This window comes from Protopterus annectens, chromosome 2.part0 (assembly GCF_019279795.1).
Source record: "Protopterus annectens isolate FY-2018-M chromosome 2.part0, PAN1.0, whole genome shotgun sequence".
Taxonomy (NCBI): Eukaryota; Metazoa; Chordata; order Ceratodontiformes; family Protopteridae; genus Protopterus; species Protopterus annectens.
The window spans coordinates 1,518,975,829-1,519,000,382 of NC_056728.1; positions in this window are offsets into that span (position 1 = coordinate 1,518,975,829).

Genomic DNA, 24,554 nt, shown 5'->3' on the forward strand with positions numbered 1-24,554 from the left:
AGTAACCTCTCATTTGACACTCACATTGCCAAGGTGGTTAGGAAGACCTTCTATATTACCCACCTTATCATGAAAGGATTCACATCTAGATCAAGAGAGGTCATTGTGCCCCTATACTCTTCCCTTATCAGGTCCATAATTGAGTACAATGCCCCATTTGGGATGTACCTTACCCGACACCTGCAGCAGTTAGAAAGACCCCAAAAGTACCTCACCAAGAGAATCAAGGGTCTCAAACATATGTCATATGCTGCCCGGCTGAAGAAACTCCAGCTCTATTCAGTTGCATACTGCCTACTCAGAGGTGATCTATGCCTGACGTACAAGGCCATGTCCAACCCGGAATTAATGGACATGCTCCACCTCAGAAAATCCAAATCCACCAGAGCCACGAGAGCGAGAGATTTGAACCTCAACATAGAAATAAATAGGATGTGCTGGAGGGACAGATTCATAACCCAGAGGCTCCCTACACTCTGGAACAGAATCCCAGTCCATGTTAGGCAGAGCCCCTCACTGACTCTCTTCAAGAGAAATCTTGATGAGTGGATGGGAGATTGTAGGTTTACCATGGGGGTCATCTCTGTGTCACTACTAGACAGAGGCACAGTAAACTAAACCCTAAATGGGCATAGTATTCTCATTCCAAGGGGTGTCGAAAGCCACACACACTCTGGCTAGGCTTATAAATGCCCTAGGGCAGATAGCCTAGTATGAACCTATGAACCTATGAACCTTTTATTCTAGCAATTTTCTAAGTTTATAAGATGGATATTTGAAATTTGTCCCTATTTTTGGGACTGTATTCCCCCATTATTGGCTTTGTCCAGGTTGTTTTTTGCTAAGGTTGAGAGCTATGGTAAGAACTGAATTCACTAGATCTGTTTGAGAGCTGTATTTCCCCATTACTGGCTTTGTCCAGGTTTTTTTTGCTAAGAGATTGAGAGCTATGGTGAGAACTGAATTCACTAAATATGTTTGAGGGCTGTATTCCCCCATTATTGGCTTTGTTCAGGTGTTTTGTGCTAAGAGATTGACAGCTATGGTGAGAACTGAATTCACTAAATGGTATCCATTTAAGTTTCAGTCTTCCTCACTTTCTAAAACAGCTGATTTGGCATAGTGGTATGCTGCTCTGGCTGTTTTGCAGAGGGTTCTGTGTTCAAGACTTGGCAGTGCAATGTATGGTGGTAGCACAACATTTTATTCTAGCAACTTTCCAGCATTATACAAACAACCAATGTTTAAAATGTGTCCCTGTTTTAGGCGTTTGCCCCCCCCCCCCGCAATAAAGTTTGGCTTTTTCCAGATTTCTTATGCTGCAAAGTTCAGAGATACGGCTGAGTGCTGAGTAGATTTTACAAGGAGCTGACAGCTGCAGGGAAGCAAAAGTTTAGTGCTGCTTATGCTGTGTCTGCTTGCATTGTTAATAGCACAACAGGTAATGTACCTGCTTTTGATACAAAAGGTTGTGGGTTCTACTCCCACAGTAAGTAGATGCATTGCTGATACTGTACTGTGTTACAAAGGGGGTGGATGCTGCAGTCCTTTTTGGCAAAGATACCTAGTAACTAAGAACCTGTTATCAGTTTGCCATCCATTCCCTATTGCAGTATTACTAGCTTATCATTTTTTAGTGGGACTTAGGCAATTTATTCCTCAAGGGCAACAGGCACTTTAGTTATAGATGAAACAATGAAATATAAAGTTGTTTGCTAGCAGCAACCTCTTCAATAGTTACAGATCTCTTTAATATGGAATTATTTAGATGACTTTTACTTCTTTAGAGATTGTTCATATTTACTGATACTGGTGGACTGTAGAAGTTTGAGTAGACTTTTATGATGGAAATGTTCTGAATTGGGCAGCTTTGTCATTACTGACACATGCATTTTGTTTCATTGTTTACTGAAAGAATGTTCAAAACAATACATTTAAAACAGCATCTAAAACTGTACAGTATTGTACAAGGAATATAATTTAACACAATCAGGAAGGTGTATCAAAGAGCATGTGTATGTTTTGTGTGCAAAAGGCCTGTGATTTGAAAACAGCCCAAAGTTCATCTTTATCTGCCACTTGCAAAAATGTTCTTTGAATGTGGGTTTCAATGCTGTTTCAATGAGTGTGAGTTTCAAGGGAAGATAAGTTTTAATGCTAAGTCTATTTTCATTGTGAGACTGCATTGCTTTGTTTAGCAGATATCTATTAGTGGCTGTGCTATAAAATGCAAACTAAAACATTCAAATTAAATCAAAATCATTGCAGAAGTAAAGCAGTATGCACATTACAGTGTTTATGGTAAACTGGGTGAAATAACCAAGGAATGGGGCATTGGAATGGCTGCAGGGAGGAGGCTCCATTCGACCATGATTTTGTGAGAGGGGAAGAGCAGCAAACTCAGACAGCCCCATGTGAACTATACCTCTCATCTGTCCAGATTTTTGCAGAATGAATAGATTTTTGCTTCTTATTTTTGGTTTGTTCCTCATAAAATTTGTAGTTTTCTGGTAAATCATTTAGAAATGAACTGAAGTCACTAAATAATGACAGACATTGAGTTTCAGACATCATAACCTTCAGAAATATGTATGCTAAAGCAATACCTGTTATTCTATCAACTGTCTTTTATACAAGAGCAATTTTTAGTACTGTTTGTATGTTCCCCCAATATATTTGGCCTTGTCCAGATTTCCTGCATTAAGAGGTTGAGAGGTACATGCAAATAAATCTCTTTATAGAATTAGGAATATCCAAACCTCCCACCTGTCCCCAATTTTGGCTCAAAATGTTGCTCTCCTCCTAATAATCCCTCTGCAAAATGGCAATTATGGAAGAAAATGTGGACGGTTTACATTATAAATAACTGCAATGTTTTGTTTCCGAAATGCATGTAGATTATCTTATTTTGTCAGATGCTCAAGTTAGCAGTACTAATATTAAAAAGGTGTCCCTTCTTTGACAGGTTCCCAGCTGTATTGTGTGGCAATTTTATAATTTTGTATCACATTTTGGTCCGTTTTTCATAAAATTGTGGTTTTCTGGCAAATTAGTGGCAAATCATTAAAGATTGAAATTAGAAAATAATGGCAGACATTTGAGTTTCAGATTTCATACCCTTCAAAAATTCATACTAATACAAGAGCTACCACCATTCTATTATCTTTCTAAGTTTATAAGAGCAATATTTAAAAAGTGTGCTTATTTTTGGGCCGTTGTCCCACTTCTATGTATGGCTTTGTCCAGATTTCTTGCTCTGTGGTTGAGAGGTATGAGTGTTAGAGCCATCACTGTCAGCCAGAGAAATATCAAATTGTGACATACTTGTTGCACCCCACTCCCGCATGTAGTGACTCTGGATGTGTCCAAGCAAGGCAAGGAGCAGTTAGGCAGTGTAAGTGTGCAGAGTATTCCCCCATCCAAGGTAGACACAAGTACAACAGCAACTTTTCATCTTTCCTTGATTTTGCAGAATGTTCTGGTTTTCTAATCCAAATAACAGCAACGTGGACCACCAGGCTAAAAACAAAGCTTTTATTCCACACAACAGGGTAGCACTTTTGGGAAACAATCCCTTCATCAGACAAACATTCAACAATTCTAACCACATTAAACAGAAATAAATAGCCAATAAAAACTTAGAACAATCAAGTAATTAAACAATTTAAAAAATTAAAAAATGAGGTCTACGCCTACTTATGACAGTATTTGTAATAAAGGACAGGATTACAGTATTTTCAGAATTTCATTACATTTGTTGAAGACTTGCAGTCATCTTTGCAGGCTTTACCCATAAACTAAACAGAATAACTATGTATCATGTGTGGTCCATAACCTGTGCAGTAACCCTTTAAGCAATTTATCTTGAGCTTGTCTCTTGTTTGTTGTTCATTTTTTACTTTGATCATGTCTTCCCCATGAAACAAGTAGAGAGTTGTTGTCAGGCAGCAAGTCTTTTTTGGATAAGAAACATTTTTACAAGTGGGGGTATGAGCTACTTTCAGCATGTTACTTGGCACTTTTATAAAGCTGAATATAAATTATAATTAGAACTGCAGTGCAAGGAGAAGTGGTTTGAGTTGAGTGCTGCTTTTTTTATATATACTTGATTTTGACTGGCATTCCAGTAATTTATTTAAAAAGTAATTTATTTTTTCATGACTTGCAACCTATTTGTTTCCATCTAGATATTAAATAAGCTATCATGTAGCCAATGCACTGAAATATTTTTTCTTCTACACTTCATTTTGTCTTGATTGGACTCTCGGAATGACGGTTTGGCACCCAGAGCAGCGTATTTAATTAAAGTTCCACTTGTTGTGGTTTTGAGCATAGCCCCACCACTTTCTAGTTGGCCACACTCCTTTGCATTGGTCCCACCCATTCAGCTGTCTCCTGCAGCCCCCCTTTAATTTGAAGTCACCAGCTGCCACTGGAGCTCACAGAGTTCCTGTAGTGTGTCCTTCTACATCTGGTAGTGCTCTACAATTTTCACATCATGTAGGTTGTGAAAAGTTAAATGGAGCTTGAAAACTCTTTTCCTTCTTGGATTAGGCTATTGCAGCAGTATTGGCTTCAGCCTGTAGCACATACAAATGAATTAAAGAATCAGCAGCCCCTAACATTCTGTCCATGAAGACAACTTTTCGTGCCTGTATTCCAAAAGATTTGGCATTCTCATGATAAATCATTATGGAGTCTACACAGATGCTTTATAGCTTGTTGAATAGCTCTGCCATGTTGGATTAGCTGATTAGCATGCAATTCAGTTGCTTATGCTGTAATTAGCATGCCACGGTGTATGCCTTGTTTGCATGGTGGTGCGTCCCTCTACATGGTGCTTACTGAATCTAAATTTCACTGCTACTGTGTGTGTGTCACAGTAAAGAATGACTGTGTAGGGGTTATTGAATTCCCAGAACCACCAGTCAAATGAAGAACCAGGAAAGAACAGAACTAATAACCACAAAATATTCCCAGGTGAAACGGACTGCTCAGGAGCCACAAACCAAAGGCGACACATTTATTTAAGCTTTAAGTGAATGCAAATCATCTTTATATCAGCAAGACCTCTTCAGAATACAGTAGATCCATAATGAGTATATATATATATATATATATATATATATATATATTTATGTATATATAGGGAGTGCACTAATCAGCTGTTAGTCTTAATCAAATTTAATTGTGATAAAATGAAAACACCTGAAATTAAGGTTAAAAAACAGACCACTAGAACATTTTTTTCTCTGACTTGAAAAAGACTGAATAAAATATAAAAAACTTTATACATATGAGAAACTGTAATAAAGACTAAGTAAATATATCCAGTAAAATGTTATAAAACCACAGTATAAAACACAATAAAAAATGTAACTTATTTAGGTTCCGAGTAATCTATATTTACATATGTATATCTATGTCCAACAATAGTGGAACTTCCAGCATAAACAGTAATACATTTTTATGTGTTTAGGCTGACTAATATTTGTCTGCCCTGAAATTTTAATAATGGCACTGGGGATAGGCAGTCTTTAATTCCAGGGAAATGGCTTGCATTTAGTTTAATTCCCCCCACACATTTTATCTATGAGTACATATGCACTTTTTTTTTAACTTTTACTTTACTTTACTTTTTTTTTACTTTACTGTATTCATTCAAAAGCAGGGCATCTAATTTTAGAATTGCTCTATTCATTTTTTCTCTGTTAAGAGCACAAGGATGTTCTGTAGGCATTATACTCAAGGTACAAAAAAGCGCATATGTTGCAATGCATAAGTAGACACAAGTAAGTTAACCATCAATATTCGAACAAAAAATTCTGGAATAAATCTGCATGAATGGGGAAACAGTTGCCTCCAACGCAGTGCCTCTTTGTTGCATAATACATTGGTTCTTAAAATAAAAGGAATTTTTGATTAACACACCATGCAGTAAATCCAGCAGAAATTCTGAAAATTTAGGAATATATAATTCTGAGCTTAGCAAAACATGTTGCACAGACACAATGTCTGATCCATAATGGATGGGGCTGTATAAAGTCTGGATATGGGCTATGTTTCTCTATGAATTTCAGGCAACAAGAAAAAATACTGTTTCACTGAATCATTTACTATCAATTTCTGCACAGCTCAGGGATAATGTTATTTTGCTCAGCTGCCTGACACAAAAAAGATCAGTTTCTTTTTTAAAAAACTGCAAGTAGGGTCATGGTGCTATGTATAGTAAATTGGTGGAGAGCTGTGTCTAGGCTTGCATATCATAATCAGAAACATTTTAAACAACTACCACCCCATTCTTGTCCATATGGGTGATAGCTATATCAGCATTTGCTTACAAATAAATTAAAGCATGATATTTCTTCTTAGACAAATTATATTGTCCAGGTTTAAACATAATATCCTTGGTTGGCATATATTTCCTTTATGACATTTTTCTCGAACATCTTAACCATTGGTTGATGTGGAGACTGAATTAAATTGTTTAAACTTGAAGTTAATATGATCTCCTACTGTAGGTGGGTGGGTGTAAAGGGTGCTGAGAAAAACACTATTCAAAATTTAATAATCTAGAAAAAAGTCAAGCCATTCCCGCAATCAATGTGAAATACAAAAAGAAATAATGGTTTTATTTAAAGTTAACCTTTGTTTTTATTATCATATTAATCTCTGAAAAGCTGCATTATGGTAGGTAATTTGGGCCAAGACTACAGTCTGCAAGAGGAGTATGTTTACCAAATAAAGCTGATTGTAATGTTTTACCAGGTGCTAGCTGTTTATGTTTTGGAGCCTTCATATGTAGAGATAGCTATAGGGAGACAGAGGGAGAGAAAGAGAGCATACATGAATTTTATCTGGTAGTGAAGTCATTAATATGATTGATTTATAAAAACATTAAAAAAAAACTTACTTGGAGAAAATATATGTCTGAGTTCTGTAACTATTACCAGGCATTCAGAAATGTTAGCTGGATTGTAGTAGGCAACTGTGTGACAAGCAATGCCTCTGCTCATGTGCAGGGTGAATGCCATTCAGTGATGCACATAGAGCGGGTGATGAAGTTGGAGTAAATCTGCTCAAAATGTATGCTAACAGCTGTATATGCAATGCTAATGAGCAGTAATATTGAAATTAGGGGCTCCATGTAAGCAAATAAGGAAAGATAAGGTGGAGTGATTCAGAATTGTATTGGGTATGATGTGCTGCTGTGAAACTAGTTATAATGATGATCTCCAAAGTTTTGTCTTAATGCAGGTGAATCACAGAAAATTGTGTAGGATTGCCACAGAATTATTTAGTGTGTATATGCAAGCAGGCTATCATTGCCTGTATGAGCCATAGAGATATATATCATTGTCCTTGGAGGTACTGTGCCATCCAACCATGCTTAACACTTCATGGACTCCACAAGAACTGACACTGTAGACATGTACCATGTGGACTGGACACCACAATATAGTTAGTAGACATGCCAGAGGCTCATCTGTAGGCCAGCAGGAGTAGCTGTTTGCCTATCCCAGTGGATACTGAGTGACATGTGGCTTTATATATACCAGCTATAGGGATATTTCAGTGACCAACAGGGGACACAGTGGGCATCTGCCTTGAGAGCACTTTGTTTTTTGATGTCATGCTGCAGCGTGTGGGGGAGCATATGTAATTTCCATATGCAACAAAGGAGTGGGCCAACAGACTGTGGGAATTATATGATATAGCCAATTTATCTGAGGTACTGAGTGGACCATAGCCTGTTCCCATACTGAAATAAAGGCCCATGTGATTCAGTTGACTGTGTATGAACCATAAAAGATATCACTTCATTAATTGCCAGGTGGTTTCTAATGGAGAGTGTATAATTTACAATATGTTTGTGGGCCACTCAGGTAGTTACCATGACTCCCATATATGGTATGTGGGTGTCCCTTACCAACAGTTTGTAAAAGGTGACATCCCAAAAGGGTTATATCTGATGCCCTGGAATGCTGGATAATGACATCTTTCAAAAATCCACAGAAGGACACAGATCACTGCTACAAGTGTGCCATATCACAAAAAATGAGCAATATCATGGAGTGCTGATTTGAGCTGCTGAAGTAATGTCTCTGCTCATGGATTTATCAGTTATACCTTGTAATATAACACTTTCACGTGTACTGAAATATTTTCAGTGTGTACTGTACTATATGATAGGAAAACCTTGTGGCACATCAGTTGGTGGAGGTTGATTCAGTTGAGGAGTCAGTGGAGGAGACAGCAGCAGGAGACGAATGTGATAGATGGAGGTGGATTCCGTGGGAGATGAACATATTAGATGGAGGTGGATGCAGCAGGGGATGACAGTGTTAGATAGAGGTGACCTCAGTATCCTTGGCACTGCCAAAGATGCTGCAGCTTGCTCACAACTTCAGCCCATATCATAGCATATTTACCAAAAATGATGCATGCAAACCCAACAGCAGACCGTTATTACCCATGCTCAGGCTGACCACACTGTGTATCATCCATAGGTAACCCAATTAACAGATAACAAAGGACAGGGGTGCTGTTATCATCATTTGTACAGGACAAGGGGGATGCACAACTGTGCATTGTCATCCACAGGGAAATATGTGAGTGCTTTACTGACTGAATTTTTTTCTTTCTACAATATACGTAACTTGGTGGCCTGAGGGGATTACTGAGGAATGTCATGTGATAGGCCACTGGCACTTGTAACTTGAGTGTGTAAAGCTATGGTAACTGTAGCACGTGTGTGTGCATGTGTGTATGTATTCTGGGACATTTCCACAGCAGTAGCTGCAGTAATTTGACTTAAAATAATGGACTGCTCCAGGGCATGCATGGCAGATGGTTGACCACACTAAATATGCCCCCACCCATGAGTGCTGCCTCTACCAGGAGATGCAAAGGTAGCACCAATGACTTGGCAAGATGTTGGTGTGCTGTATAACCATAACCATTGTCCTTTAACATTCATGTCACAGATGCTATTGTCATGACCCTGGGAATGTTGCCTCAAACCACTAAACACTTATACACACCTTATTGCTGTGGAAGTGCTGGAGCTGAGTGACATTGACATTGGTTGTTCATGCCCACAATGGCTAACATCTGAGGAGGCAGCACTGGATTAGCAGTATGGATAATGGCCATCGTATATCACATGATCCTGGAAGAACATGTGCTAGTGTATTATTCAATCTATCACATCACACCTGTGGAACACGCACACTCTCGAGTAGGCCATATTGCATATTCTGCTTTATCCATTCTGTAAAGACTGTGGTGGTACTTACCTTTTCCTGCCTGATGACCACTTACATATACTGAGTCATAATAATCAGTGCAACTAGTTCAGGGGGATGATATTCCCCCTGCCTCCAACCTGCAAATGTATGCACATCAATGTATTCATTCCCACGTATTATAGGGCTTGAGGCAGATGTTGATTACTGCCCCATATGAGGCATCACATTACCCTGACTATAAGTATCTGCAGCAAATTTTCCTTCCTGTGTGGCATGCATTTGTTAGGATTCATGAGGCACAGATGCTGTATCTATAAAATGAGTAGGGAATCCATTCTGCAGCCTCTCTCTCTCCGATACAGGCAGTGCACTCCTTGACCATTACAGCTGATCACTACACCTGTCATCAGAGTCAGACAATTCCCCAACATCAGGCTGTGGAAATTTCACAGAGTGATACTGAATAGAATACCTGGAATCACCTGGAATCACAGTAAAACACAAATCCCAATGCAAGTATAACCCATCACCTCTTCCTTACTTCCACTGCAGATTTAATCTTGCAGCAGTTACCAACAATACTGCATCATACCCTACTTTAAGTAGGTAGCCCTGGAGGTCGTAACCCCCCCCCCCCAAAATGTTCCTATAGTACCCAGAGCACAATATCTTAATGAGAGTTTTATAAAGGGAGCAATATAAAATAATAATACTGTCTATCAGATACTCTTGGTGCATTTTGCAGATCAGCTCCATGGTTCAACACCATAAAGTGAGACTATGAGGAGTATATTCCCTCTCTGAGAGAGGTGCAAAACTTCTTATCTTTGAAATGTAGTTCGACCAACAAACCCCATCTCATCACTCTGTCTTCCCATGCAAGGTGAAGACCCCATTCTTTGACATTGCAAGTAATGTCAGTGGCCAATACAAATAACCTGCTCATAGATGCAGATGGGTGCTGACAGCACTGATATCACACACACAACCTTGCCAAGCAGGTTCATGTTAAACTGGGTTGGCAGCTTCGTGCCAATGATCTGAAAGACATGGAGATGGAAAGGCTGCAGTAAAACCTTATTTTCTGCATCTGATACTTGCTATTCACACTCTTGCCTTTGGTATAACAAGTGCTCTTCCCATTCTTCTTCTTACCAGACTAATTTCTGCATGTATAAAAACGCACCATGACAACAGGCCACTATGGATAGTTTGTTCATTTACTCTATGTACTGCACACTCTCCTTTCTGTAAACTGCAGCTCGAGTGTTAATCATATATATATATATATATATGGGTCTACTCTACTACCGACGACAAACCGACCCGAAAAGAAAAAACTCACCGCCAGATGACCGACACAACACACACAACACAACAACACGAACAAAAAAAAACACGAACACACCGGCGACACACGGGGCTAACCCTAACTCACACTTAACCCGTCCCCTAAACCACAGTCCTCACTAACCATACCTCGACCGACACACACACACACACCTTTCCCACAGCCCAACCCGACCCGACACAATCATCCCAGCACTACTACCTGACCCCCCTAACTCCCACCTACCCAGCACACCGCGCCGCGTCACGCATTCACATTGTCGGTCTTTTCTTTTCGCTGTCGGCAATCACATTGGTACACTACACTTACCTGTCGGTCATCTGGCGGGTGTGTTTTTTCTGTCGGAATCGTCGTTGGTCATTAGTAGTAGACCCATATATATATATATATATATATATATATATATATATATATATATATATATATGGGTCTACTTCTTTTGACATAACTTTCATTTGCCTGACCCCATTTGACTGAAATTTCATTTGCCTGACACTTCATTTGACTGACAAGTATTATTAGCAAGAAAATGGAATATGCCCCCTTCCCCACTGCAGTGCCCCCCACTTCATTTCATATGATATTGTTAACTTTTGATGTAATATTGCTTAGTAACAGAAAAGTAAGTGGGGGGCTTAGCCCCCCACACCCACCATTGTGGGGGGCTGTGCCCCACAACCCCCCCTAACTATATATTCTAACTCCAGGGTCGCACTGCAGTGGGGAAGGTGGCATATTCCATTTTCTTGCTAATAATACTTGTCAGTCAAATGAAGTGTCTGGCAAATGAAGTGTCAGGCAAATTAAATTTCAGTCATTTGGTCTCAGGCAAATGAGTGTCAGGCAAATGAAAGTTTGGTCAAAAGAAGTAGACATATATATATGTATATATATATATATATATATATATATATATTTATAAATATATATATATATATATATATATATATATATATATATATATATATATATATATATATATATATATATATATATGGTTCCCCTTCACAAAGTTGAACTTTCAGAAACTCGAAATGCATATGGCCGATGCCATATGCTCGAATTTCTGAAGCTCGACATCGTGAAAGGGAACTACAAAATAAAGAACATAACACAAAAAAGTGTGCAGCACGCCCCCCTGCACCTGCCACACCCCCGTTACTTATTTATTCCAACTCCGAGATCGCACTACAGCGCAGAAAGTAAAATCTTCCATTCTGCGCTGTATGCCATTCCTCATTCACACACTTGATCTTCCACAATTTCGAGCATATGGTCTCGACCATATGCATTTCAAGATTGTGGCCATTCGACTTTGTGAAGGGGAACCATATATATATATATATATATATATATATATATATATATATATGTATGTGTGTGTGTGTGTGTGTGTGTGTGTGTGTGTGTGTGTGTGTGTGTGTGTGTGTGTGTGTGTGTGTGTGTGTGTGTGTGTGTGTGTGTGTGTGTGTGTGTTTGTATATATATATATATATATATATACATATATATATATATATATATATATATATATATATATATATATATATATATATATATATATATATATATATATATATATATATATATATATATATATATATATATATATATATATATATATATATAATATATATATATATATATATATATATATATATATATATATATATATATATATATATATACATATATATCTATCTCATATATATATTTCAGTAGTGCAATCTCAGAAGCTTGGAGTTGGTATATTTAAGTAGGGGGGCATGGGGGGCACAGCCCCCCACATGGGGAGTGCAGGGGGGGGCTTGCCCCATGAAAAAACATGTTTTAGTGTTTTTTTTTTTTTGGGTAGCCCGGGGAACTAGACTTTGGTGAAAGTGCACTTTCATTTAAGTGGACTTTCGCTGAAGTGTAGGGTCTACTGTTCTATTTCGAAGAAGTGCATTTTCGATGTAAAGCAGTAGACCCATACACACACACACACATATATATATCTATATATTAGGTTCAGAGACTCATAGGTTCATACTAGGCTATCTGCCCTAGGGCATTTATAAGCCTAGCCAGAGTGTGTTTGGCTTTCGCCACCCATTTTAAATTAATTTTGCTATGCCCTTTTTCGAGGTTAGTATACTGTGCCTCTGTCTAACAGTGACACAGAAGTGATACCCGGGGTAAACCTACAATCTCCCATCCACTCATCAAGATTCCTCTTGAAGAGAGTCAATGAGGGACTCTGCCTAACCTGGACTGGGATTTTATTCCAGAGTGAAGGGAGCCTCTGGGTTATGAATCTGTCCCTCCAGCATGTCCTATTTATTTCAGTGCTGAGGTTCAAGACTCTCGAGCGCATAGCTTGATGGGATTTGGATTTTCTGAGGTGCAGCATGCCCATTAATTCCGGTTGGACATGGCTTTATACGTCAGGAAAAGATCGCCTCTGAGCAGGCGGTATACCACTGAGTAGAGCTGGAGTTTCTTTAACCGGGCAGCATATGGCATCTGTTTGAGCCCTTTGATCCTCTTGGTGAGGTACTTTTGGGGTCTTTCCAGTTGCTGCAGCTGTCTGGTAAGGGGCATTGTACTCAATTATGGGCCTGATGAGGGATGAGTAAAGAGGCACGCTGACCTCCCCTGATCTAGATGTGATCTAGATGTGAATCCCTTCATGATTAGGTGGGCTATATAAAATGTTTTTCTAACCACTTTGGCCACTTGGTTGTCAAATGAGAGATTGCTATCAACTTCGGTCCCCAGGTCCCTAATTACTTCTTCTGTACTTAATGGATTACAACCTATGTGGTAATTTGTGGGCACTTTGTTTTTGCCAAAGGGGATGACTATACACTTTTTGGCGTTTAGCTTGAGGCCATGGCTCTGGCACCAGTTGTCTGTTTCTATGAAGCCCTTTTGGAGGATGCTTGTGTCGGCTGGAGAGTCGATTATGGTGCCCTGTTTGCAGTCATCTGCGAACTTGTTCAGCCACAGTCCTTCCATGTTGGCCTGTACCTCCAAGAAATATATACAGAACAAGAGAGGTCCCAGGACTGAGCCTTGTGGGACGCCACTTGTAACTGGTTTGGAGTCTGACATGGCTCCAGCAATTCTAACCATGTGGGTTCTGTCCTTGAGCCAGTTTGCAACCCATCTAGTGACATAGGGGGGTTATATTTAAGCTGGTGAGCTTATCTATAATGCCCGAGTGGGGTATTGTATCGAAGGCTTTTGCAAGGTCCAGGTAGGCTGTGTGGACCACCTTCCCCTCGTCAATGGCCTTGGTGACTGTTTCAAAAAAATTGACCAGGTTTAAGAGGCAGGATCTGCCCTTAACAAAGTCGAACTGGGTAGGATCCAGTGTCTGTAGGTCCCCAATATCTTTATTTATGAGGTCCATGATGATCCTTTCCATAGCTTTGCAGACCAAGCTAGTCAGGCTTATGGGGCAATAGTTTCCAGGATCCATTGAGGCACCACCTTTGTGGAGAGGGACCACTGCTGCTGTACACCACTCTTTGGGTACATATCCTGTAGTAAGGCTGAGATTGAACAGTAGTTTTATGTTTGGGTTTAGCTCTTCTTGGAGTTCATGTAGGATGCAGCCTGGGACACTGTCTGATCCCATTGATGCTGTATTTTTTGCTTTGGAGAGGGCGGCTCTTACCTGAGCATCTGAGATGTCAGGGGGGCAGCACTCTGCTGGGATAGATATTTGCCCTTTTGGTGGGGAGGGAGAAGTTTGCGCTGAACCTGTCAGCTAGGATGTTGGCAATGTCTGTGGGTTCGGTGTATTTTTTGTCATTTTGGACTAATTCTGAGCATATCTGGGAATTCCCACCCAGGATCCTAACATAACTAAAGAAAGCCTTGTGATTATCCTTAGTGTCCTGTGCAATTTTTCTCTCAAAGCTGGCCTTAGACAATTTTATGAGTGCCCGTAGTTTTTGCTAATACTGATCAGAGATGCCTTCCCTTTTTGGGATTTTGCTCTATCATGTAGTAGCTTCCTCCTTCTATTGTATTGTTTGTTTATGGCTGGGGTCCACCAGACAGGACATCTACCTTTGGAGGATTGGGTCTTGGTTTTATTTGGGATTGCATGATCCATGCATTCCTGAAGGTGTTCATAGAATGCGTTTATAAAGGATTCTGCAGTCTGGGCCAAATTTTTCACAGGCCCAGGGGCTTTGAAGGATTCCACCTCAGTTTTGAGGAGTGTAAACTTTGCTTTAGAGAAGTTTTTCACTGTAGTTTTCTGGGCAGGGGGTGGGGTCGGGATGTGAATATCCAGTGAGATTAGTTTATGGTCTGATCTTACCAGTGAGGGATACACTTCTGTTCTGGAGCATAAAGTCCCCATGTTGGTGATGATCAGGTCCAGTATGTTTTCCCCTTTTATGGGAGTGGTAACAAGTTGTTCCATAACATTTGAGTTTATAAATTCTAGGAACCTTTGGGCTAGGGTGTTGGAGCTAGAGTAATGCTCCCAGTCTATGTTTGGGTAGTTGAAGTCGCCCAATATAATGGTGTTTGGAGAGACCTTCATTCTTTCCAGTGTTCTCAGGAAGGCCGAGTGGGGTTCCTGGGTTTGGGAGGGTGGTCTGTAGCAGGCTATAAACTGGAAGGCAGTTTTACCCACTGTTAGTTGGACATGGATAGTCTCTGATGCTTTGTGCTGTGCCACCAACCTAGAGGTGTGGGTATCTTTGACGAATATTGATACTCCCCCTCCTTTTGTGGTTCGGTCCATTTTGGGGCCGAAAAGCATGGTATGAGGTATAACCTGGTAGTGCTGGGGTGCTCTTGGGAGCCTTGTACCAGGTTATTGTTACTGCACAGATATAGATGTTCTCCATGCGAAGGAGAGTTTCGAGTGCATGCATCTTGAGGTTTAGACTTCTGGCGTTGAGTAGCATTATTCTTAGTTTCTTATCCCTTGTGATACCTATGGAGGTGGGTTTGTCTTTTGAGCCTTGCCTAAAAAAGGCACTATGGGGGTAGCAAGAGCCTTTGCTAATATCCGAAAGCCCAGGGGTGACAGGTGCAAGCCGTACCTAGTGAAGCATCGTGGCTTGTCGAGCATGTCATCCCAGGCTGACAGGCATTGGATCCCCTTTGAATGACACCAATACTTAAGCCAATTGTTGAAATTGATCATCTTGTCTTCATATTGTGGCATCATTCTTGGTGAGGGTAAGATGCTACTCAAGGTCAGGGTCATACTGGCCTGGGCTACATGCTCAGATAGCTCCTCTATGTCTCTTTTCATGTAGTCCAGGGAGGTACATCTCAGGTCATTCACACCAGCATGGACAATGACTGAGTCATATTTGTACTTGCTTTGGAGTGACCTGAGTGCTTGTGTTATGTGGCGGATCCTAGCGCCTGACAGGCAGCTCATCATGACCTTCTCCTTGTTCAGCCTGGTGAGCGGGACATCAGTGTGCCTGACGATAGAGTCACCTATTACAAGTGTATCAGGTGTGTTGTTTAGCCTTAAGGGCTGTGACTGTTCGGCACACTGGCTTTGTGAGCTATGTGTTGCACGTGTTTTGTTTTGGAGTAGCGATTGCTTGGGTGTCTGCTTTGGAGGTCTCTGCTGCTTAGGCAGATTTTTATTCAGAGCCTCCGAGTATGTTTTTGTGTGTTTATGTGTTTGGTTTGCTGTCGTGGTAGGTCTATGTGAGACTGGAATTGTAGTGAGTGTGGTTTCCTTCTCCTCCTGACTGGTTACGCCAGTACTGAGTTGAGAGAGCTTAGCCTCCAGTTTGGCTATATGGTTGCATCTCTCACATGTGTTGGAATTTGCTGGGAGGAGGAGAGGGTTGTCTGTGTACATGAGGCAGTTGTAACATTGCCTCAAGATTCCCAGATTCACCAGCTGGACCAGAGAGGAGATTGACAACTGACCATTGGACATGCTAGAATAGTATTGGGAATTCATTTATAATTGAAAAAAAGGGCCAATGGGGAACAAGGTACTCAAGGGGAGTTTGTGAGGGTGTAGTGCTTTTAATTTTTTAGTGCTGACTTATATAATTGCTTTAGTGAGCAAGTGCCAGGTAACTTAAATGCAATGTGTTACAGGTAACTTAAATGCAAAAATGACAAACAGTAACATTCTTTCAAGTGAAGCATGGAAATAAGTACAGTAAGCAATGCAGATATCACTAGGGATCCACAGATGCGCTGAAAAGCCATGTTTTAGGTGGAATTAGCTTTTCAGGGAAATAACAAGCAAACAAACACCAAGCATACAAACAAAGCTAGATTCAGCAGGCCTGGATCTAGTCTATGCTACAGCAAACAAGGTGCACCAATTTCAGTAAGAAACAGTTCAAATATACAGGCACTATAAGCCTTTAACCAGAAATTCCCAGCTCAGAAGGGCAGAGTCCAGTCTCTCCTCCCACAAGAGTGCAGACCACGAACATTCTTAATGTAAAATAACTGACCTGAAGCCCAAGTGCTTAAACCAGAACTAATACACTTTTAGAATAACAGACACTGAGCCCTCAATCAGCAGTTCCCAACTTAGAAGGATGTAAGCTACCTGTCCTGCCACAACAGTGCAGGCCACAAACCTTCCTAATGTAAAACAACTGGTCTGAAGCCCAAGTGCTTAATCCAAAAGACTTAGAATGATAGCTACACTTTAATCAAGTTACTACCAAGCAGTAATAAATACAATTGAATACTTTAAAGAATGCCTGGATTAGTGCTCAAGTTATACAAACAAAGCTAGATTCAGCAGGCCTGGATCTAGTCTATGCTACAGCATACATATTAAAAGAACGAATGTTCAAAATTGTGAATGCTCAGATGAGCAAAAATGCAGCAACTCAAAAATGTTATTGTCGAGGCTGCTCCCCCCTTTAAATATATATTCCAACTCCGAGATCGCACTACAGTGAAGAAAATGCAAATATTCCTATCTTCACGGTACTGCAATTAAAAAACAATACCTCGAGTAGCTGCATTTTCATTCATCTGAGCGTTCGCAATTTTGATAATTCATTCTTTTAATATACACCATATATATATATATATATATATATATATATATATATATATATATATATATATATATATATATATATATATATACATACATGCTTCACTACCTTCCAGCTGTATCAGGTAGACACTCACCTGTACAAACATTTGCCCACACTAAACCATAGCACTCATAGAAACCTACAACATAAAGGTAACTGATCTGACATTCTTCCCCTTCAAGCCTTCATGTCACCGTACTGGCTACCGTACACTGTGGCACATGCCATACCATAGGGACAATCTCAGGGCAACAACAAAACCTAGAGATATTTGAAAAATATGAAAAAGAAATATGGATATGGCAGAGAAAGAGAGATTTGATATGGTGCAATATTTATTCAAAGGAGAAAGTCAAGTTAACTAATATAGAGAAGGCAGTCTCAAAGATATTCGAAGAGAAATACAGGCAAAGGCATCCAGATATGGAAAATTTCACAATAAAAAGATTAATAGCACAAAGATGTAATGTAGAAAATTGATTAGTAAAGCAGAAGTTAAAGAAATAGAAGTTGAAGTTATGGAGTGCCTGCGAAGTGAAGGATTTAATGTAGAAGGTTTAAAACAGACTACATCACAGTATGATGGAGTGAGTCCCCAGAATAAGGAAAAGCAAGAAGATCAGGAGACATGTGAAGAAGAAATATGGACATGGGAAAGGAAAAGAGATTTAATATGGTGTAATATTTATGCAAAGGAGTAAGCAAAACTAACCAATGCAAAAAGAGCAGTACCAAAGATATTTGAAGAAAAATATAGGGAAAGGAATCCGGATATGGAAAACTTTACAATACAAAAAATTAGAAGACTAAGAGGAAAAGTAGAAAAAGAGATTAGTAATGGAGAAGTCAAAGAAGTAGAAATTGAAGTAATGGAACAACTGCAAAGAGAAGGATTCCGTGTAGAAAATCAAATGCAGAAAGCACCAAAACAGGATAGAGCAATGGATATCCAAATTAAGGGAAAACAAGTGGAACAGGAAGCAATTGGTCAGGTGCCCTATCAATATATTTTGGAGCCTTCCACAGGAAACCTGTATAAACATTCACTTGAAGCTTGACAGCAAGGAAAGGAACAGGAAACTGTGGAAACTCTGATGCAGTCAATGTTGAGGAGTGATAGGCCAGTGAGTTCCCATATGATAGAACAACAGATGACACAGGATGAAATTGAAGAGAAAGTGCCACAGGAAGATGCTATAGAACTTTCTATAAAATGCCCGCAGGAAACAGAAAACAAGGGATGTGCCCTCAGTATGGAAGAAAACGAGTTAAGATAAGAGTTGCTTGATTTAATAGACAGAGACAGATATATCAAGATCAATGAGAGAAATAGTGTGCAGAAGGTTACTAAAACCCCAAAAGTCAGAAGCTTGATAAAACAAATGAACACAGTAATCAGGACTGTCCATAGAGACCCATGCGATATAACAGAAGTAAACAGACTATATTACTGTGGTGCTAAATTAATAACTGATAAAGTTCTACCATATGAGCATAGGGTAGCAAGGGAAAGGAGGGGGCAAAAGTGAATGCCATCATGGAAATATCGAATTGAGAAAACTATAAAGCAGCTAAGACAAGAAGTGTCATTGTTAGAAGATTATGGAAGAGGGAATGGATCAACAAAAATACTAAGAAAGATAGATGTGATAAAAACAATGCGCAGTATTAGAACAGACCAGGATCTATTATGCACTATTGGAGATAACAAACTAAACATTTCAAAACAGGCAGAAAGAGTTAGAGGATATGAAGATAAATATAAGGTAAAAATACAAAATAAGCAATTTGACCCAAAAAAGTTTTATAGAGAATTGGGAAATAATGTAAAAGGAATTGAAAGATTGCAAAAAAAAAAGAGGAAGTAGATACATTTTGGAGAAGTATCTGTGAAGATCCTGTGGAACATAACAAAATGCTAAATGGATAGAAGAAGTAAAAGAAAGAAAGTTTAAAGGTACAGGATATGAAATGGGATAAAATAACAGCCATAAAGATTGAAATAAAGTTTAGAAAAGCCTCTAACGGGAAAACCCTAGGCCCAGATGCAGTACCTAACTTTTGGCTTAAAGTATTAAATTCTTCACACGAGGATTTAACCATGAGTAAGAACTATTTGAAAATAATTACATGTATAGCTCTGCAATCATGGGACTCCACACATATTTACTGACCTCACAAGATCCAAATGTAGTGAACGTTTTGAAACATGAGGAGAATAAATCTAAGATGACATCTCTCTTAATTTAGCAGAATCATATCATCGTCAAGCAGGAATGGAAATCAAACTAGAAGTAGATAAGAACCGGGCAGCAAATGAATGTGCTAAAAGAACAAAAGAAAGAATATCAGGTGAAAGACCAGATGAGAAGGCAAGAAATGTGGAAAAAAACATAAATATAGTTGCAAGTATAGAAAACTTCTCGAAGAGCCTCATGTTGATCAAGAACTAATGCAGGAATGGTTAAGGAAAGTCAAGTCCATTGAACATGTGGGAGAAACAGATATATGTAGGTTTTGTAAAATTGAATTGGAAACAGTCACACACCTTGTTGCTGGTTGCGACGCACTAATGGCAGAGGGCCTGTATACTGAAAGGCATAATAATGTGGCGAGACTGTTACAATGGAGATTGTGCAAACATTATGGTATCAAAGTGGTTGAGAAACACTGGAAACATGAGCCACAGAGAATCATAGAAAATGATGAAGTCTATATCACATGGGATCATCCAATACCAACAGTTCAAAATAGATGCTAGAAAACCGGATATAGTGGTCCAAGAAAAGAAAACAAAAGTAGCATTGATCATTGAAATTGCCACACCCAGTGACTACAGTGTTTTGCGTACAGAGAAACACAGTCATAAAATATCTTGATTTGCAGGCAGAAATGAGAGCCATGCAGAAGAAAGATACCCAGACAGTTCCAACAGTAGTAGGAGCAACTGGTCTTATAAAAAAAAATTTACAATCATATTTAGATATGTTACCAATTCATGTAACACCGTATGAATTCCAGAAGGAGTCATTGCTGGGCACATTGCGGGTGCTGTGAAGAGCATTTTAGGCTGACATCAAAGAGTGTAACGACTAATTTCATGAACCTTAATCGTACTTTGACTTAGGAATGGAGTCCACTCCTGTCATGGTATTAGAAACCCAAAATACTTGGAGAAATTAAAAACAGCAAGAACACTTGCTGTGTTCACCTTGGCACACACACACACGCGCACACACACGCGCACACACATGCAGACATGCACACATACAGACCCACACTCACAGACACACACACACACACACACACACACACACACACACACACACACACACACACACACACACACACACACACACATTGTCGTATTGGGTGCTACTGAATTAGTATACTGTGAGTGTGGATGTACCGTGTTACTGTTACTTACAGGAATAGGTGTCCTAAGCATACTCTATGAACATATTCTATCCTAGCAGATTGCAGTTCTAGGCAGTCTACTTTATGAACTACTGTTCTCAATTGGTGCAAGGTCTGCCTCCCATTAACATGGATAACCCTTGTATACACCACTATCTGTGCCTTTCTGACTACTCTTTCTCCTTGTTCAAACTCCTAAGAGGCAGAGAATAATTCCTCAAAACATTTATTTCCACTGAGAAATAGTAATGTATATATTTACATATGCATTGTTAAGAAAATGCTGCACACACCTTAACCCAGTTGAAAGGAAGCTTTCCATAGTAATAATAATAATAATACTTCTCTACAAAAGGTGAAGCTTATACTCCCGGAAATCTTTTTTCTTCTTTTGTAGTGTGATGAGGCTCTTTTGTGCCTTCCTGGATTTATATTGTGCTCATTTAGACATATAAGCATGTTGAGTATGCAAACAAAGTCTCAGATCATGAATGATTCTGTATCAGCCAATTTACACATCGCAACCAGCAGCAGAACATCGGTGAAACTTTTACTTGGCATTGTGCACAAGCTTGAACACATGTAAGTCACATTGTGCATGCTTTGACATGGGAACATTGCATGGAGTTTCTATATAATTTCCAGCCTCATCCTATTAAGAGTTGGGTCAGCAAAAAGCACAGATGCTATCACTGAGGTACACTGTGATATAGAGTTGAACTTTGGATACCATATATCAGACCCCAAACCCTGTAATATACAAGCTCAAAAGTGTTATGGCCTATCATGGTCCCTGGCGGTGACTGCAGCACTGTGTTGCTCTATGTTGTGTGGTAATTTTCAGAGTGGGAAATGGGCATGACCAAGAGATACCAGTCAATATTTTCTGGTATGAGACCTGATAAATTAGTATGGCATCAGAGGATACTAAGCAGGGTAATCTGGTGGTGCTCACAGGAGACTAAAATCTTTCTACATTTCTTCCATATAGAGTTCGCTGGTCCATTTACTGGTGGACTTATATGAAAACTCTCAGTATAAGCTTGATGCCTGGTACTTTCTTCCCAGGACAGTGACAGTGGCAACTGGAATCTTTGAACTGGTAAGGACTGCAGGCACCACTACAGAGACCAGAAGAGGTTCCATTTATGCCATCTTCTCCTATGAGAATAGGTCAGTGAAAAAGCTTCTGAGGTGCACTGGAAGTGTAATTTTATCTATCTATCTATCTATCTATCTATCTATCTATCTATCTATCTATCTATCTATATGTTTTATTTATTTATTTACCTACTTACTTACTTACTTATTTATTTATTTTAACTTTGTTAACTGGGATGGAACACAGATCAAACAATGACAAGTTACAATCTTAGCTCATATACATATGCACATACTTATACATGTGCACACACACCCACCACAAAAAAAAAATATATATATATATATATATATATATTTATTTATTTATTTATACTATATTACATGTATGTTTTTTTAATTGTACCTCTGTCAATTTGGATGGTAGTGCACCATTGTTTGCCTTTTTCTTCTCCCATAGCTCCGGAGATCATAGTGGAGAATCACCAGACATGTCAAGGGAAGTTAGAACATATTTCCAAACATGGAGTGAGTACACCTGTTTTTATACTCCTAGCTTAAACAGCTGATTATTTTCAGAGTCAAAGCCTAATTATCAGACACATAGGCTGGAATTTAGACATTTTATGTGGCTTCGTTGCTGGGACTGCGATCATTCACATTGCTTATTAGGTAGCATCTATGTGTCACTTTTGGCATTTAGTGATTGGGAGCAGTGTTGGTGGGATGACTTAACAAATAATGCACTCGTCTTTCATTCCTAACAGTAGGAAAGCTCAGTGCTCTATTCCCACTGCAGTTGTTCTCCTTCCATGTACATGACCCATAATACTATACACCATCGGTGAGCACAGGAACTGCTGTCTTGCACATGGAGCCCATTTGTGACCAAATGCTACTAACTTGAAGGTAGTTGCATATCAGAGATGGGTAACTTTTGTATGCATGGGAAAGCAGTTATTCTTACATATACTTCCATGTACACACATGACTGTGTGAAACTGTACTTTCAGTGCACAAATTCACTGTTCATTAAAAAGAGTCAGCATACATTTGACAGTGCTACTGCTGACACAGTACCTTAACATTGCTATTCAGTTTTCAAAGCAGGAAGGTTTCAGAATCTGTTCACACTGCAAATACTGTCCTTCCATGTACATGCAGCACATATTTTATGTCATGGAGTGACAAAGAGATTGCTAATGTTATATTTGCTTCCATTTGTAGTCCACACTTGTTAAAGTCCCTTATGGGTTTTCCAGTTCTAATGCAGTTGCACCTGAGGTAATATACTTTACTGCACATAATTGTAAGCATGCACTTCTTTCCCCTGCTTTCTTTGTCACTATCATTTCTGTTTATTCCATTCAGTTTCTGGCTTCTTTTCTTGTTTCCTTCCATTTAGTTTTCTTTGTTATACAGCATCTTGCACAGAACAGCCTGTGGTCATGCCACCAATCACTAGCATCCAGTGTCCACCACATACCATATCCCAAGAGCAGGCTACCAAGATCACCTCCTTAGACATACCTTTAGAACAGGAGGCTGATAGGCCATAAAGCCCTGCTCCTAGCAAGGATTTGTTGACCAGGTTCTGTATGGTTCCTACAACTGGCTCTGCCAGTGTAGGGACGCCTTCAAAAGAATATCCATCTAGATGAAGCTGTTGGAGAGCTACTGGACAAACATCTATATGTCCACATTGGCAACCTGGAAAGATTCCTTTTGCAGCTTGCAGAGTCACATCCTTGCCAGACACTTGTACAACCATAAGAGCTATGGCTTAGTACTAAGGGTGTGCAAGGTGTAATATGATCTCCCACTACATCCAACATTTACATGGCGATATTGCTAAGTAAACCCACCCTATCCTTCATCTTGGTGTTCCCCTCCCTTTTGTGTCCATGCCCTCCTTTATCTGTTGTCCAGTCCTCCCCATCACCATTGCTTTACTTTTTATTGTCTGATGTCTCCTACTCCACTTTGCTCTCCCTCTCTCAGTGTGTCAGCACCTCCTTTGTCAATCTTGTCTGTCCTCTATGGTTATTCATGTGCCACTGTTACCTACTAAGCCCTCTTACTTTCTTTCAGGTTTTCTTACTTTTTGCTTGCATACCTTCTCGAAATATATAAGATGAGCACCTATTCCCCGCCAAAAAAATACTGTTAATCTTCCATCCTCACCACCATTTGATAGAATTTATACTTGCTTCCCACCGATTGCTTCTTCCATTTCTATAATACCTTTTCTATCAATTATTTTTATCAGAAATAGATGAAACCACATTGTATTGAACTCTTAAAGCGACTAGCTGCCCTTTTCCATCTTTGCACTTGAGCTAAACCACATTGAGGCCACGTACATGGGCCAATTTG